This window comes from Lissotriton vulgaris, chromosome 2_1, assembly GCF_964263255.1.
Source record: "Lissotriton vulgaris chromosome 2_1, aLisVul1.2, whole genome shotgun sequence".
Lineage (NCBI taxonomy): Eukaryota > Metazoa > Chordata > Amphibia > Caudata > Salamandridae > Lissotriton > Lissotriton vulgaris.
In genome coordinates this window covers 961,094,631-961,111,861 of record NC_141687.1, presented here as the reverse complement: position 1 = coordinate 961,111,861, position 17,231 = coordinate 961,094,631, and the positions used below count along the sequence as shown (strand labels likewise).

The 17,231-nt window shown below is 44.2% G+C and overlaps 1 protein-coding gene across 3 annotated transcripts in view; it reads right to left on the bottom strand.

Annotated features, from left to right (window-relative positions):
• Positions 1–17,231, bottom strand: part of DLGAP3 (DLG associated protein 3) — a 483,972-nt gene that overhangs the window by 447,662 nt on the left and 19,079 nt on the right. For all 3 annotated transcript variants that reach the window (XM_086956531.1, XM_086956533.1, XM_086956532.1), the window contains exon 2: positions 17,117–17,197. The gene's annotated coding sequence lies outside the window, so the exon portion shown is untranslated. The remainder of the gene's footprint in view (positions 1–17,116; positions 17,198–17,231) is intronic.

Below are 17,231 nucleotides of genomic sequence, written 5' to 3'. Positions count from 1 at the left end.
CCGGCACCAGCCTCACCACCTGGTTTTTGAGGGGGGAGGTGGAGGTTTGAGGTTCAAACGTGCCTCTTAAGTACTTCGTGAGATTATTCTTCAAGTTGGCAGGTATGTGGTTAAGCTGCAGGCTAGTCAGCCTCGTTTTCAGAAGCTAGTCCTTTGCAAATTCCCATCTGACATCCAATGGCTGGGCAGAGGTGAAGCTTGCAGCCTGATGTAGAGCTCGAGGCCGACACGTACCGCAGCGGAACTGATGCAATCGCGCACGAGGCAAACAAGATCAAGCGAAGACCAAGCCAAATTTGCAAGCGGGAGGAGACGCTGGGGGCTGCATTCTTATTACTGGCATTGATTTTTATGTCAAGTTCGAAATCACATCTAATCGAAGTAACCATTAATGGCGCGCTTGGCTTGGGTTCTGCTCGCAGGCAGCGCTCTGGAGTCTGCGGAAAAGACCGAGCTGGTTAGAAAGGAAGGATGCAGTGTCCAAATGAAGAAGGCAAACAAGCAGAAGGGGAGTTCAGCTCCCATATCATGAAGGGATGAGAGAAAGCTAGGATAATATAATGTTACTGCTCAAGCGAGCAACTAGAGCCAAATTTTTTGGGGGGGCTGAAAAAGGTTTCGGGGGGCTAATTCTTCCAGCCATAAGCATAGTGGCTCTAAGAAGGGGTGAATACACAACAAAAGCCTCATTAACAAGTAAATTATCTTTTAAAGACCTGTGAAGTACTCGGGTGCGGCTGCAAAAAGACGGTCGCCAGCACGGGCTGACACACATGTAGTGGGTGGGAGCTGAAGCCCGGTGAGCCCAATGGGTGTTGTGCGCCTGTTACTGCTTAATAAACACAGGTCGTGTGCACCTAGGCCTTAGACAGCGAAGCTGTCTCCCAGGTTGCACATATGCTATAGGCTCAAACCTTACAAATATTGATTTGTCAAGTTGAACAAGTTGAGGCATGTGTCACAAAAGCCCAATTGTGTCATATATTAAGAAAGCAGAATGCTTTCGAGCAGGAGCAGCAATATTTCCACTGCCTGACCTCACAGTCTGCAGAGAAGGCTGAACCAGGAATGAAGGTGTAGCCTCTTTCTGGGGTGGAAAAGGAGAAATAACACTTCTATAATGGGTGGATGAGGGAGAAAGCTAGCTTAGGTACTTTTTGTGGGGCACAGAGATCATACAGGCTCACACCCTACGCAACAGCTTATCACTCAGGTTGCACATTTCTGGTAGGGCCAGATCTTACAGAGAACAGCTATTTGTCACATTGAACAGCCCAGACAGACTGAGCTTTTATTTAATAACTGCATATGTGACCATGCAATGCTTGCAAATGGGCTGTGTTCGCTATATCATCCCATCACACGCACTTCTTTCAATAATTACAGTTTGTCCTACAAAATATATGTTCTTATTTGTGAATTGTTTCCCTTCGACCCCCACAATTTAGCATGTTACTCTAAGACACTGGTCTTTAAACTTTTGAATGCCGTACCCATCCTCCCCACTCCCCCCTAGTAAGGAAATAAATTCATTGAGCCACCCTCAGATTTTTCACAATTATTATATTAAACTGGCAATGTCTAAACATGTCTCAACTTACTAAAACACGAGACATATTTAAACATTGCAATTACATTATGTTCCCATTTTTCCCAGCTAGGATACAAATAATGAAAGAAGTTAGTCATGGCCGATTACAGAGAGGCTTACTGCCCCTCATTTTTGCCCACTGCTTACAACAAAGCACTGCTATCAGCATAAAGCTGGTTTTGGCCAGAGTTTCAAGACCCCTGCTATAAGAGCATCCCGAAGGAACCATTGCTTATTTCGACTTTCTAAGTAGATTACACTGTCCTTAGATATACATGCAGGTTGCGCTTTGATACACTTCAACACATGGCTTTTTAGGCACAAGCACTTTACATGGATAGATTGTAAGGCGGAACAACCTTTATAACGCAACTTTTAGGACGCAGTGCTATTACAACGCAGACTTTAAAACGAAAACCATTACAACGCATTACACTGGGGGTCGCTCTAGGATAGGGAATAGTTTTAATTTACTATCCACCACCTTCCCTAGTGTCCACGGGGACTGGTGTTGGAATAGTAAATTAAACTATTCACTATCCAGCACCCCCCAGTGTAATGCGTTGTAATGGAATGCGTTTTAAAACTTGCGTTGTTACAACATGCGTGGTAAAAGCATGCGTTGTAACAACGTACATCCAATTCTAAGCCCATGTATGCAATGGTGAAAGCCAAGCTAAAGCCACAGAATGTAACATTAGTTTTGCTTAAAATGCAGGACTGGTGAAAGGGAACAGACGGCATGGAGCCAAGCGAAATTCAACTGGGTAATTAACTGCATGGAAAGGTCTATGGAAAGTGCTTTGGAGAAGTGTGGGTCATGGAGGTCACATTTTTTATTATGATGCCAATACGAGTCAGTCTCTCCTCTGTCCATTAACAGCCATCTAATCAAGTATCAGCAATGCCAATAGGTCTGGTTTTAAAAGAATGTTGCATAGTATTGGGAAGTTTTATTAAGTGGATACTGTGCAAATTGGATGTGTATTTATGTTGAACCAATATTAGTGTAGGTGATGGTACATGGACTCATAGAAACTTGCTCAGAAGCAATCCTCTCATTTAACTCCCTAACATGTAATTAATTACGTATTATGTAAAACTAATGTGCACCACATAAAAACGAGGGTTAGAGAAGCTTGCGCATGTGTTTACTAACGCTAACAAACTCGAACAAACTAATAAAGATGCTCTAAGAGGGAAATCATTACTGTGCATGCGTCAACTGCATCTACGTCATATGAAGTATTAAAAGCTTGGATGGAAATTCTTGTGCATGGGTAAAAGGCACTAATATGGAGTCTTGAAGACTCGCATGCATGGCACCTGCTTAGCTGAAAAAAATCGAGCTATTTTACTAATGCTAATGCAGGGAAAGTATTAATGAGTAAAGGGGGTTAGAGTGGAGATGGGTGGTATACAGTGAATCCATTTAGTCTTGAAAGTAATGTCTGTTTTTCTGACGTTATCACTAGTGCGCATTTGGGCCTCTGAAGTATGTCTGGAGTGAGCTGATTTAATATTTTTTTTTAATTTTGCGTGTTTATATAGCGCTAGAATCACTCCCGGGGGAGTATCTCTGCGCTTCGACCGCTGCGAAACCCTTCCTGGCTTCCCTGAGAGATGGTCCCTTAATGGGTATCTCCAGGGTGAGACCAGGCATCCCCGGCGGTCTGGTGGGGCGGTTAGAGAAGATGAGGCAAGCTAATGCCCAGAGTTGCCGAGTGTGATCGCTGATCAGAGTGGGCACCGAGGCGAGAGAATTATCGAGTCCGCTGACCCTGGTCCAGAAACCTGCCACGCCGGGAATCGAACCCTGGTCCCGGGCCGTCCTCTGCTCCTGGGTCTGCCGCCTCTAACTAGTGAGCCACGCTACCTGACTGAGTCACATGACTTATCATGCAAGACAAATGAAAATCAGCCCGGAAGAATGACAAATGGGTAAAGAAGAGTGCAAGGTCAAGAAGAGTGCAAGGCCACAGCCTGCCTAAAGCTTGAGAACCGGCAGAACAAGACCTGAATGAATAAGACCACATATTAAAGTTAAACATTTGTAAAGCAAAAGACAAAATTGTAGAGAACATTCTGGGAGGCCCAATGGGTCCCTATAATATGATCGGCTGTGGGGGGGGGGGGGGGGGGGGGGGATACTGCTTTTGGCCACTTGATCAGTCAAAGAGGGTTGACTCCAATTGGGTCGGCGTTCATGGTGCCCGGAAGCCTGCAAATGTGTGTGTGATGGTGAGTGAACTGGCTATGCACATTTACGCTGATCCAGCAAAGAGTGTAGCTAATCAGGACAGGAGTGTATGTGGCTTTGTAGCGCACACACATTCCCCTTCTTTACTAATATCCTCTAGCAAGTTAGCAGTGGACTTGAATGTATTTAGAGGGTCCCAAGAGGGTCAATAAGCATTCCGCATGGCTAATTTAGTGTGTTGTCATCTCTGAGTATTGAATTGAATATCTTCATTCGATTTTTCAAGAAAATCAGAAAAGCACACAATATAACAAAGAATAAAAACACCTATCTGCATGATACAAAACTTCAGATACATAAAGAAAATCTGAAAAAACACAAAAAACATTAGAAGTCAGCAGAAGAGTTAATAAGTGACTAATTATCATCTCTGAGTACGAAAGATCCTTCGCAATTTATTGAGCTTAGAAGAAAGGAATGTTAAAATGGCCCAGCCAGGATGAACATGTGCTTTGTTGATCGCAGCACGGATCAAAAATGAGAATTTCACTCAGTAAGCATGCTCCTTAGATCAAATCTTATAATGAAAATACATTCTGGGCCCCTAGCTTGCATTTGTCGCCAGACTATCTGAAATGAATATGACCTCAAATATTGAGATCTGCCTAAGAAAGAGTTTGATATATAACCGTTAGTAATAGCGTTTTGTTCGATGAAGGCATGAGGTCCGGGCTGCATGTACAGGTGAAAGGTATGGTTGTGTTCAGATAGGTGAGCAAAAGATTGGCTGGTGCTCCTGACTTTCAAATGATTGACTAGTGCATTTATGGAAGTTATAGGGCATTAAAACAAACACATTTATTTGGACCTAAATTTCCTTGAAGGAGAATTTCTAAACTTTTCAATGGGTTCCTTCTGATATGTAATAAGGCTAATTTGTTATATTATTCCCAGAGTTCTTACTATGCCTTTTCTGGATCTTACGTAAAGCATATTAGTGACGAATCTAGTGATCTAGGTCAGCGGCGTGGCTTGGGCACATGATAGTGATGCAAGTTTATGGAATGTCATTTCAAGCCAAGCTCTTTGACGTGGCACCTGGCTATCAACTCCAAAATTGGGGACAGAGGTAGAAACCCAACCTTGACATCAAAGTAGGTCTATGGGTGACTACAAGAAGAGAATGACAAAGTTGCATATTTTACTTCTCATATAACACTTGTAAATCCTGTGAGAACTACAATTTTTATGCATGCCAATGAATGTTCATGTGAATATTGTATTTTTTTATTACAAGACTATATATTGTCTTGTGTAACTTTCCCTTCTTACAGTCCATTTTGCAGTTTCTGTAAGTCATGCAATGAACATTGCTAGTTAAGTGCAACCAGCACATATACAGCCTTTTAACTGGCGGAAGACATTTCTGCTGAGCCAACACTCCCACAAGAGGAAGTTATACAACGGGTGTAAGCATAAGGCAAACAGGAAATGTGTGTAAGCTATGAGTAGAGAACATAATCGGAGTCTATAAAAGCTCAAGCTTGTGCAACAGAAATTAAAAGGGTAATCACAAGCAGGGAACCAGAATGCTCCCCCAGATACTGATGGCTGGAACTGCAAGCTACAGCAGCAATCAGGAAACACATGTTTCCTGATTGAGATAGCTAACTAACTCTCCTGAGGCGGAAGCCGGGAGTAGGATTGCACGAACGCTGTTTTTAAACTTTCAGTGTCACAAATATCTTGCATATTAACCTTACCTGTCCTCATTCCTGCACTCTGCTCAGGGCTCCATCACGCTCCTGGTAAACCCGCGAAGCGGATTTTAGCGCTGCTGCGGGACAAAACTACAAACCCCATTGCCGCCATTACCGAGCCTAGCACGCAGGCCATGCCCCTTTTTGAGAGGCCACTCCCCCGCCGCCACTACTTGAGGACGCTGACTACGAGCGCCACTCAGATAGCTAACTAACTCTCCTGAGGCGGAAGCCGGGAGTAGGATTGCACGAACGCTGTTTTTAAACTTTGAGTGTCACAAATATCTTGCATCTTAACCTTACCTGTCCTCATTCCTGCACTCTGCTCAGGGCTCCATCACGCTCCTGGTAAACCCGCGCAGCGGATTTTAGCGCTGCTGCGGGACAAAACTACAAACCCCATTGCCGCCATTACCGAGCCGAGCACACAGGCCACGCCCCTTTTTGAGAGGCCACGCCCCCACCTCCACCACCCTTCCCGTATAAAAAATGTGCATCCTCCGGTCGTGCAGCGGACGAGCGCAGTGGCGCGCCGTTTGTGCGCCGAAGGCGTGCCTAAGTCAAACCCGTCTGCGCCCGTCCGTGACCGACCGGGGCCAGGAGCTATACCCCCTGTGGGTTTTACTCGAAACGCGCCCACATCTATCTGCTATTCCCGCAGTGAGTTGCTCGCCCTTCGTGAGGATAGAAAGGGTCATAACGCTAACCTATGTACCCAAACGGGGCCAGGATTATCTTATGGACCAATTTCCTGCCGCGCTTGTCGTTGGTCCAGTATGGGTCAATTCTCATCAGACCATCACACAACTCATGATAGAAACCATCTGTCCCTGAACTGTTTATATTTTAATGCTAGATCCCTACCTAGACATACCCTGGATATTTGGGACTTACTCACATCAAAGACCCCTGACCTAGTTTTCATTACGGAAACCTGGCTATCCGATACTAATGCTCCGGATATAGCTAACGCTCTCCCCCCTAATTATAAAATCATTACGCTAGATAGATCTGGTAAAAGAGGAGGGGGGGTCGCTGTGATATTTAGGGATCACTTAACATGCCTTGTGGAACTAACAATTACTCACATTGAGCATCAGACCCTACCTTTTAAAGTACTCTACGAGGGTCTTACCATCCTCGCTGGTGCTGTTATTTACAACCCCCCTGGACAGCAAGTTAGTCTCAGCGCCAAATTACTGAATCAACTTCTACCACTCTGTCTAAAACATAAAATGTATCTAATTATTGGCGACTTTAACATCCACTATGAAATAATGGATGCTCCAGGCACTTCCCAGCTGGAATATGACATGGGGATTCTCAATCTCAAGCAGTGGGTAGTGGGCCCCACCCATATAGCTGGTCATACACTAAACCTACTATTCACTAACATGGAATCCACCAACATAAGAGAGGTCCATCCCCTATCCCGGTCGGACCATTTTCTTATATCCTTCTCATTTGTCCTTCCCGGTAAATCCTTGAAATCCAAGGTAGTCCCTCAGATCTCCAAACGAGCTTGGAGGCTAATTAATGAATCCAACTTTGAGAAACAATTCCAAGAGGCTAATGTTAAACTAGAGGATGGCTCCCCGTCTACAATGACGTTGCCCTGCTAATTACTGGAATACTGCAAACACTAAACAAATTAGCCCCGATGCGGGAAACCAGGAAAAAACCTATAACAGAAAAATGGTACACTCCTCAAAAAGGAATGTCAAAAATCTGAACATCTCTGGAGACAGTCTAAAGACAGTGAAGCCAGACTAGACTATGTCCATAAACGGAGGCAGTATATTTTGGCTATCAAAAATGCAAAGAAGGACTATTTCGCTCAACGCATTCAGGACAACAGTAACTCGGCGAAGGAACTGTTTAAAATAGTGAAGGAGCTGAGCAAACCATCCTGTACTTCACAAACACTCACCCCTTTGGTTGAGGCTTGCGAACGCATTAACACCTTCTTTTCTGAAAAAATCAAGGGAATTTACTCTACCTTCACTCCCCTACATACCCAGAGCAACTTTGATAACCCACCCAACACCGTGACGCTATCCGAAGCCCTCACTGCTCCACCAGACCAAGGAAACGCACCTCGCTTAACTGGCTTTGAACAACTCTCTGAGGATGAGGTCCTAGCAGCCCTGACCACAGTGAAAGCTGGCTCCCCCCTGGACCCCTGTCCCCATTTCGTGTTCTCAAGAGTTGCGTCCACGCTTTGCCCCCTGATCACACAACTCTTTAATAAATCTTTAAGTACTGCCATCTTCCCCGATGCCTGGAAGCACGCCTCTGTAACCCCCCTTCTGAAGAAGGTGGGATCTGACATTCTTAACCCAGAGAATTATAGACCGATCTCCTAGCTTCCTTACCTCTCTAAAGTTTTAGAGAAATTGGTGAATGTACAGCTGACCAGGTACTTAGAAAGTAATTCCCTTCTGGATTCTTCCCAGACTGGCTTTCGAGCCAATAATAGTACCGAGGCAACGCTGCTGGCAGTATCAGACAGTATCAGATCCTCCACTGATCAAGGTGGAGCGGTGGCGCTGATACTGCTCGACCTGTCAACGGCATTTGACGCGGTATCCCACAACTGCCTGTTGAACATACTTCGGAGTAAAGGAGTTCAATCCACGGCATTGAACTGGCTACAGTCCTTCCTGAGCAACCGTACTCAGGCAGTACATATGGGTCAGTTCCATTCCAGGCCCAATCCCATCAGCTGTGGGGTCCCCCAGGGCGCCTCACTGAGCCCCACTCTTTTCAATGTCTATATGTCATCTCTTGCCGACATTGGAAGGAAGTGGGGCATCGGCATCTGCTCTTATGCGGATGACACGCAGCTGATGGTGACCATGGACGAAGGGCCTGACATAACCAAAACCAAGCTACATGACTGCCTCTCCGAAATGGCCCAGTGGATGCATGCCCACTGCCTAAAGCTGAATGCCTGTAAGTCAGAGATTCTGCTATTTGGGGGTGCCAAACGTGTATGGGATGCCACATGGTGGCCACCTTCACTGGGTTTGGCCCCCACTCCTAAGCAACATGCCAGGAACCTGGGAATTATCATGAAGGATGTCTTGTCCATGAAGGATCATGTTCGATCCCTTTATGGCAAGGGTTTTGCCATTTTAAAACTCCTAGCCAAGATATTGCCATGGATACCCCTGGAGTGCCGACGCTCAGTCACACAGGCCCTACTGGTCAGTCGCCTGGACTATGGCAATGCGCTGTTTGTAGGGATGAATGAACATCTGTTCTCTCGCCTGCTGGTTTTGCAAAACCTGGCGGCTAAACTAATCTGCAATAAAGGCAAACTAGACTCGGCATCGGAATGCTTAAAGACACTCCATTGGCTACCGATGCGTCAGAGGGCTGCCTTTAAATTGCTTACCCATGCCCACAGGGCTTTACATAAAAATGGTCCCACAATTCTTCAAGGGAAGATTGAATTTTATGTTCCCACTAGGAACCTTTGCTCTGGCCAATCACTTTAGCAAAGACCAAAAGCATCTACAAAGTTAGAACAGGGGGTCGCTCTTTTTCCTACTTGGCAGCAAAAAGGTGGAATGAGCTCCTCACTGACCTGAGACATACCACAAACTATCTCCAGTTTCGAAAAAAACCAGAAAACCCACCTCTTCCCCAAACTCTAGCTTCTTAGCATCCGCCATCAGTAGTTGCTATCTGCATAAGCACCGCGATATCCCTTGGGATGAGTGTTGCGCTCTATAAAAACCGCAAATAAATAAATGAATGGTTAGCCTATCCGAAAGACAGCAGGACAATCATAAGCAAATGTAATTTAAAGGTTCTTTTGTATTCATTGGTAAACAATTGATGTTCTTAAGTTACAATATCATTTTTACCTGGAGAAAGGGCTCCTCCATGGCTCTGGATGGTGTGTGAGACTGCCTAAAGTTCCCAAAGCAAGTTTTTGTGTTGTTGATCCCCATGTCAGCCCACATGACAATCATGCGTGTGCGCTGGAGTCCCTCCATGACATCTCAACGGACTGTAGATCACTGACAGTGGCAGAAGCTAAATTTTTTTAGTTTGAGAACAGGACTTTAAGAAGAGTGGTCTGCTGTCATTTTCTGTGTTGTTTGAATTTGTTGGGCGAGTCCACCACACCTGGGTCCTAAACCCATTCATGCGGGACATGGATGCTGCATTTGGTAACATTTCTACATGAGTGGAAGAAGCATGAGTGACGAGCCCCTGCTGCAAGACTGCCAGGACAAACCGAACCGCGAGCCCTGCGATTTAGAGACAGCGCCATCTTCACTGCTGCTGGTAGTGCAACTATTGACCTGCGCACCACTGCACTCAGTGCTAGAGTGCAAACATGGCAGCAAATCCAGGGAAGAGGCAGCATCACTTTCACATAATTGACCCTGTCAAATGCACATGCGCGTGTTCCTGCTGACTGCTACAGTGGCATGCTTGCCCTGCTTACAAATAACTACCCAAAGTAGTCTAGACAGGCAGTCTAGACAGGCAAGTACCGAGACATTGAATCCATACGGAGTGTGGGAGGATCTACTAGAACTTCAGATGACTGGACTTACTGGAACTGAATTGAGCTCAAGAGCTTCCCATAGTGGCACATAGATTTCCTTTCTTAGGGCAATGGGCCAATGTTTGTTACACTCATAGACTCTCTGGATACTGTGGGCACTGCTCCCATTAGTACTAAAAAGAAATGCCCTCTGCTAATTATGATCAGTATATCTAGTAGTGTGAGGCTTACTGAGTGCTGAGTTTCTAATTCCACTCAAGCTCCCAGAGTAGACCGTGGATAATTCAATTTTGCTATCCAAGAGTAAATTGGTAAAGGGGTATTCTGGAGGATCAGTTTTGGGTACAATGCTAGGGCTAAGCCCTGGGATACCAGTGGCACCCAGCGAGAATTCACTTGAACTCACTCCAGTAATCCCCAGGACACCAGAAAAAGTTCCCCCGTAACCATTCTGCAAGCTCCACGCAGTGACTGTTGCCTTCTTCCATTCAATTCACCAGATCATGCACTGTGCATTAAAACACATTCTCTGCTCCTTCTCCTTGCCAGGGATTTCACTAGGGTATTTTCAAGACCTTGTGCCCACCACATATTTCAAGATAATCACTGAATATCTACATGATTTGCATTCATGTTATTGAATATTAGTAAATTCCATTAGGATAAAATCTCATGCTGGATGGATCGTGGGCAATCCAGGGGTTGCTGTGCCCTAAAGTCTAAACTCTATCCAGCAGTCACAGAGGCTTGAATTATCCTACAGCCAAGAGGCTCATACACCAGAGGAGTTCTAAAAAGTTGACTTTTTAGAACCAGGAAAAGATAACTTTCTGTCTCTGTTCCTTGAAAGAGGAACTTCTGGCATGCAGCAGTTAGACACATTTCCTCTTCCAAACTTTTAGAAAAACTAGTTGAAGAAAACTTTTCGGTGTGGAATTCTTGATTCTGAATGACAGTTTTATCTCAATGTGAATCGAGTGGCTTTGAAGGATTAACAGCAGTAAGCTGCTCTGTTTATCTGCTGAATGAGCGGTTACCTTGTCTTTGACCTTGAAATATTGGCCTCTCGGCTGAAGCCAGGAGTAAGGCAAAGTGTTAATAATGCTGGTAGGGACAACAACCAAACTGGCCATTGTTTTCCGCCGCCTCTCCTAACTGCTCGTAGAACGTAGCCCTTATTGTGTTGAATATTCTTATCTCATTGTGGCCTTGGATGAGCTGAAGCTGGCTCTGGTTTCCAATACAGCTCGTCAATTGGACATACTAATGTACTTGCTCAACCAGGCGTCCCCCCCTGACCAGGAGAACTGAGGCATGGCCTTAGGTGCTCACAAGGAAATTCTACTCACTCCCCTGAGCAGATCCCATGCCCCCATGCATACTGACTGAAACTCACAGCAGGGCATGCATGGTTCCTACTGTACCTGTGATTCAGTTCAGGCTGATATTGGGAGAATGAGCGTGAGAGGGAGGCAGTGTCACTAAAGGGTGTCCCGCATCCTGGGAGGATCTCCCACCTGGTCTCACAGATTTAAGGAGTGCCCGTTCGGGCATTAGTGTGACAATATTTGCCCTTCACACTTGTTAGCGGTTCTCAATTTTGTCTCAAATTCTCTGAATTAGGAAAGGTCATTATTCTACCAGAATGCCCTCAATAGAGTTCTCTGATGGAGTGATGTACCCTGGTCGGTCTAAAAATATGTTACCCGTAATATGTTACCCGAACCTCATATCTCACAGACTTTAAATCCCAAAAGCCAATATTAAGCCACCCCCCACAACCCCGGCTTCCTTTATCATTGCAACAAAGAGGCACCTTCATCCTTCCACCTTCCAGCAACAGCCGCCAAGACAAGACTGTAAGTAAGCACCCGCCGTGCCAGCTTGAGTGGGGGGGAGGGGTGAGTAGGCGGATTAAGGTCATTTTTATGTCTCTTCTTAACTTTGAACAGTGAGTTTTAGTCAAATGGCAGAAGGAGAAACTAATAAATAACAGAAAGACAAGCTTGTGGGTTGAGGACCAAAGCGTAGCAGAAGAACTAATCATGATTAGAAAGATGAAGAGAAACTATGAAAAGCACATGGATCGTGTGAGAAGCAAATGGAGTGATAGCACTAAAGAAGGTAGGAAAAACATACAGAAAAAGAAAAAAGAGAGCAAAAGAAAACGAAGGCTGTAAGGAATGAAACAAATCCAGAAAGAACAAGCATTGCCAAAGCAAATAGGTCTCACCTATGCAAGAGCCATTGGCTTTGCCAATGTGTTTTAGCCATTTTGTAAAGCAACATGGCTTCTGTTCAGCATGGCTAAAAGGCTGTAGACCAGTGTGACATGGTGTGTCATAGAGCGGAATGGCCAAGAGTAGAGTAGAGTGTCATAGAGTGGTGTGGCATAGATTGTTATGTATTGGAGTGGCATAGAATGGAATTGCGCAGCATGGCACACAGTGGAGTGGCATAGAGTACATTAGACTAACCCCGGGCAAAGTGGGCATAGTGGGGCTACGTGGAGGTTCACAACTCCGTGGAACCCTGCTCCGTTATGTTACGCCACCCGCCTCCATCCCCCCTATATTAACGATCAATTCTACATGACTTAAAATTAAATTAAAACCACTTACCTGGCATGCGGTGCCCCCGGGCTGCCCTCCTCCTCTTCCTCGCCGTCTGTGTAATTCTTTGAGAAAACTTCACATGCATGCGCGCCCACGCATGCACATTTTCTTTGAGAAATGCGTGTGCACGCATGTGCAGTTTTCTCAAAGAATTACCAAGAACGGAGTGGAAGAGTAGGAGGGCAGCCCGGGGATGCCGCATGCCAGATCCGTGGGTGGAGCGGAGGTCTCCACCCGGGGTGAGTGTAGATTGCATTGGCGTAGAGTGCTGCAGAGCAAAGTGGTGCAGAGTGAAGTCTCATAGATTGCAGTGTCATATAATTCACTGGTTTACAATGCAGTGTTGTAGAATGCAGTGGTATAAATTAGAGTATTGCATAGTAGTGTGCAGTGGTGCAGAGTGCAGTGCTATAGAGTGAATTAGTGTGGTATAAAGTACAGTGGCATAGATTGCAGTGGTGCAGAGTAGACTGGCATGGAGTGCAGTGGAGTAGAGTGGTGCAGAATAGAGTGGAGTGCTGCAGAGTGAAGTGGCATTGAGTGGAGTGATGCAGAGTAAAGTGGTGTAGAGTGCAGTGGCATGGAGTGAAGTTGCAGAGTAGAGTGTCTTAGATTGAAGTGGTGTAGAGTGAAGTGGTGCAGGGTAGAGTGATATGGTGTAGGGTAGAGTGAGATGGTGTAGGGTAGAGTGGCATAGAATAATGGCATCAAGTGCTATAGAGTGCAGTTGTGCAGAGTAGGTTAGAATGGAATACATTAGATTGGCATAGAGTGCAGGGGCGTAGAGTGAAACAATACAGAGTAGAGTGCATTGGCATAGAGTATTTTGTCACAGAGTGTAGTGGCGTAGAGTGAAGTGTTGAAGGTGGCGTAGAGTGGAGTGGCCTAGATTGGAGTAGTATAGAGCTCAACAGCGAAGAGTGCAGTGGTGTATAGTAGAGGGGTCTAGAGTGCATTGGCGTAGAGTGGTGCAGAGTAGAGTTGAAAGGCGTAGAGTGAAGTTGCATAGAGTGCAGAGGTGTAGAATAAAGTAGTGCACAGCGAAGTAGAGTGCAGTGGCGCAGAGTGCTGTGTCATGATGTAAAATGGAGTGCTCAAAGGAGAGTGCAGTGGTGTGGAGTGCTGCAGAGTAGAGTGGAATATACATGGTGTGGTAGCACACTTCCATTACAGGCAACACATCTCCAATTGAAATCACCTTTCTATTTGCACAGACATACAGTTTCACTGATAAAAGCATACAGCACACAAACAATAACTTGTGGTAATGTCATCACCTAGTGTAGTGTACTGATTTGTTTTGATTTTTTTAACATATTTGTTTCACCACACTTCAGAATTACCAAAAATGTGCTTCATCTGGCCTTGTCTAATTCGGAAATATATGCACAGTTCAATTGGAGAGATTTTAACTTTGTTGTGTGCTAGAAAATAATAATATCGTACAGCCTTCCTCAAGCACTCCCTGAAGCCAGCATAATTGTCAGATAAATCCTATCACTTTTAAGTCAGATAAAGAAAAGTAAACACCAAGTTCCCTGGAAGAGAAAGTCTGACATTTGACTTCGGTCTTTGAATGCACAGCAAATTAGCAAGATAAGAAAAAACCTAAGTGCCTAGTTACGGAAATTGAGCACTGGTGGACTTATACAGTAAATAGGGTATGGGCAATGGAAGGGACAAACTCGAGCTGGGCAGCCTAAAGCAAATAGAGCCAGCAAATAAAAGCAAGCACATGTGAGTTACAAACCACAACGCCAATGGCAAGCAACGTGTGGAATGCATTCCTAGAGAATCTTTCCGAAAGTCCCCAAGATGGCGTTAGGAAACCAGACAGCGCAGCTGTCTTGTAGGCTTTGAGCAAAAATAGAAAGAAGAAAAGCAAAGAAGGAAACTTACTTTGGGGAAACAATTCCTGGGACCTTTCTTGAAAGATTCAGGATGGCACACTTTGTCACTCACTCATTGGCAGATGTATAGTTCAAAGAGGATGCTATTTTATTTTTCTAGCTAATCACTCCCCAGTCGCCCTGCTTATCGCTTTAAAATGTGTTAAAATGCATTCCGATGCAGGCAAAAACCGGCACAGATTCCCACAGCCTGTGTTTCATACCCATCTGAGCCCCGCACTGATGTTAACTGATCTGATGCTAACTGTGCATTTTTGCATCTTTCAGTATCACAGTTAACAGCACACCTGCAACGCACAGTGTCAACGCCCAATTAGAAAACAAACATATGCAACGACCATATACATGAATACTAAAACAAATACGTATGTTTTCTAGTTACGCACAGTTTTGTGTTCACTAAAAATTGATTGCACTTGAACAATTAAAATTAATTTTAAAATGGCTATGCCGTCTCCTATGACACAATCTTTAACGTCTCTTTAACGTCTCACAATGATCCACACATATTTGATCCTATAAAAACCTACAATTACGTCATCAGCAAGAAGGTTGAAATTAGATAAAATACCACCTCCCAAAATAGGGTTTGTACAGTATGTATTTAGATATGGTTCATTCGTGTCAGATCACCATTACAATTGAAAAATGTAAACTATTGTTACAGGGAGAAGGGGTGCTAAAAGGCTGACACCAACCCAGGCCTTCTAATTGAAGAACCTCTGCAAGAGACTCTAAGAAGCACAGAGGGATGGGTTGTTTACATCCGTTGGTGTCAACAGTATCAACATGGAGAGTCTCAAAGAGGACAAGTATTTCTGTGACTCTTGAACATATTTTTAAAACGTTCTCTAGCTTTGATTGGTGAGAGTTTGTTTTAATCAACACTTCTTTTAATTATGGACTCTCTAATCTGCTGCTTGAGGGCTTCCATCAAAAAGTGGACTTCTGCCAAAGTACATTTGAGAAAAATAAACACCTTCTTCCTGTGCCTTGATGATGGGATGAAAAACATTGCTAAACCACTGAGTGCAAGAGGAGGAAACCAGGCAGTACTTTTTTCATTTTTGATTGCACTCTACAGTACATGTTTTAAACCATTTCTGTCCTGTGATAGTCCCTATGTGATAGTGCCTCATACTTAATCCCAGTTCTTCAACCTATACCACCAACAATATGACAAAGAAAATTCAAATGTCATTTTATTCATATAAGGCTTTATGACTTGCTTTAGCCCATGCTCACACGCTCCAAATATTTACACATCCTGAACTGATTAACAAGGAGGTGAAGCGTTGATACTCACATACAAAAAGGCCAAGGAAAAGTGTGGAAGCCAGCATTACAAATCGACTCCTAGTTCCTAAAGTTGACAACTAAGCCTAGAGCTCACTTCTACCAGATCCTAATGTTTACCCTTATATGTTCCATGGGAAGGGGTATACAACTAAGTAAATACGACCTTTCGAAAAGTGATGAGGTTTGACCTATAAGTCATACTGCTTCCTGTGGAACTGGATCAAAATGTTAGCTTTCCCTGTCCCCCAATTTGTTTTAGCATGTTCAAATCTCCTTCCAACAGCGCACCATAATTACGGTAGAATCTTATCCAACCTCCCGCAAGATGGCGCAGCCTATTAAGAACAGTTTTATCTCTCTTATACCCCTTTACATCACTCTACACATAAGCACATCCACAATTTCCCCCTTAGGATTACGGGAGTATTACTCCTTGATTCAAGCATAACACCCAAAGCTTCTTACATTGGCCACTCTGCAAGCCCACGCTCTACCAACCATCCACGACAAATGGGGTAGGCTCTTACCAACCACCAAGGTCAGATTTATGAAGCACTATATAAATGCAACAATACACTACAGCACCACCTCCATAGACTTCAATTCATCTATCTGCCAAAACTAGGAATATTTGTGTCCAAATGAATTGTGCTGAATGTTTCTTTAAGAACAAAACTAGGAATGTTATGCATTGTACTTTTCTCTCATGTATTGTCTTTAGTCTGTAGAATCATTGATACTGTCTGACATCTGGGCTAATGTGGTCTACTGTATGTGGTCAGATGTTTTTATTACTATCAGAGTAAGCTTTAATAGTCCATTATATAAAATGGACTCAGATGTTTTACTCATTATGCATACCTTATAGTGTCCTATAAAAATACCTAATAAAAAGGTAAAACAATAAAAACATTATTTTGATGTAATGGACATATATAAGTATTCAAGTCAGTGCAGTTTCCCCTCAGATTAAAGGTTTGGATTCATATCTCTTCAAAAGGTCGTTGCTTTTTGACCGGTGTCTCCTCCTTCTCTACTACCTCGTTGGGGTCAGACAAGCTCCCAAGTGACTTTGGCAGGATGGACATCTCAAGCTAATCCTCAGCAGCTCCACCAGAGGCTTTCTTCAAGCAAGGGTGAGGACAAGGGCACACATTACAAACACAGGTCCAAACTTTTTCATCACTTCAAAGTGCAGGATGTAGAAGCCTACCTTGTCTCCATTCTTTGATGGCTTTTATGTTCTGGACGAAGTTGACAATCTCTTTATCGTTTTTCCATGTGGTCTCCCCACCTATAAAAAAATGTAAAAATATGTATATTTGCCT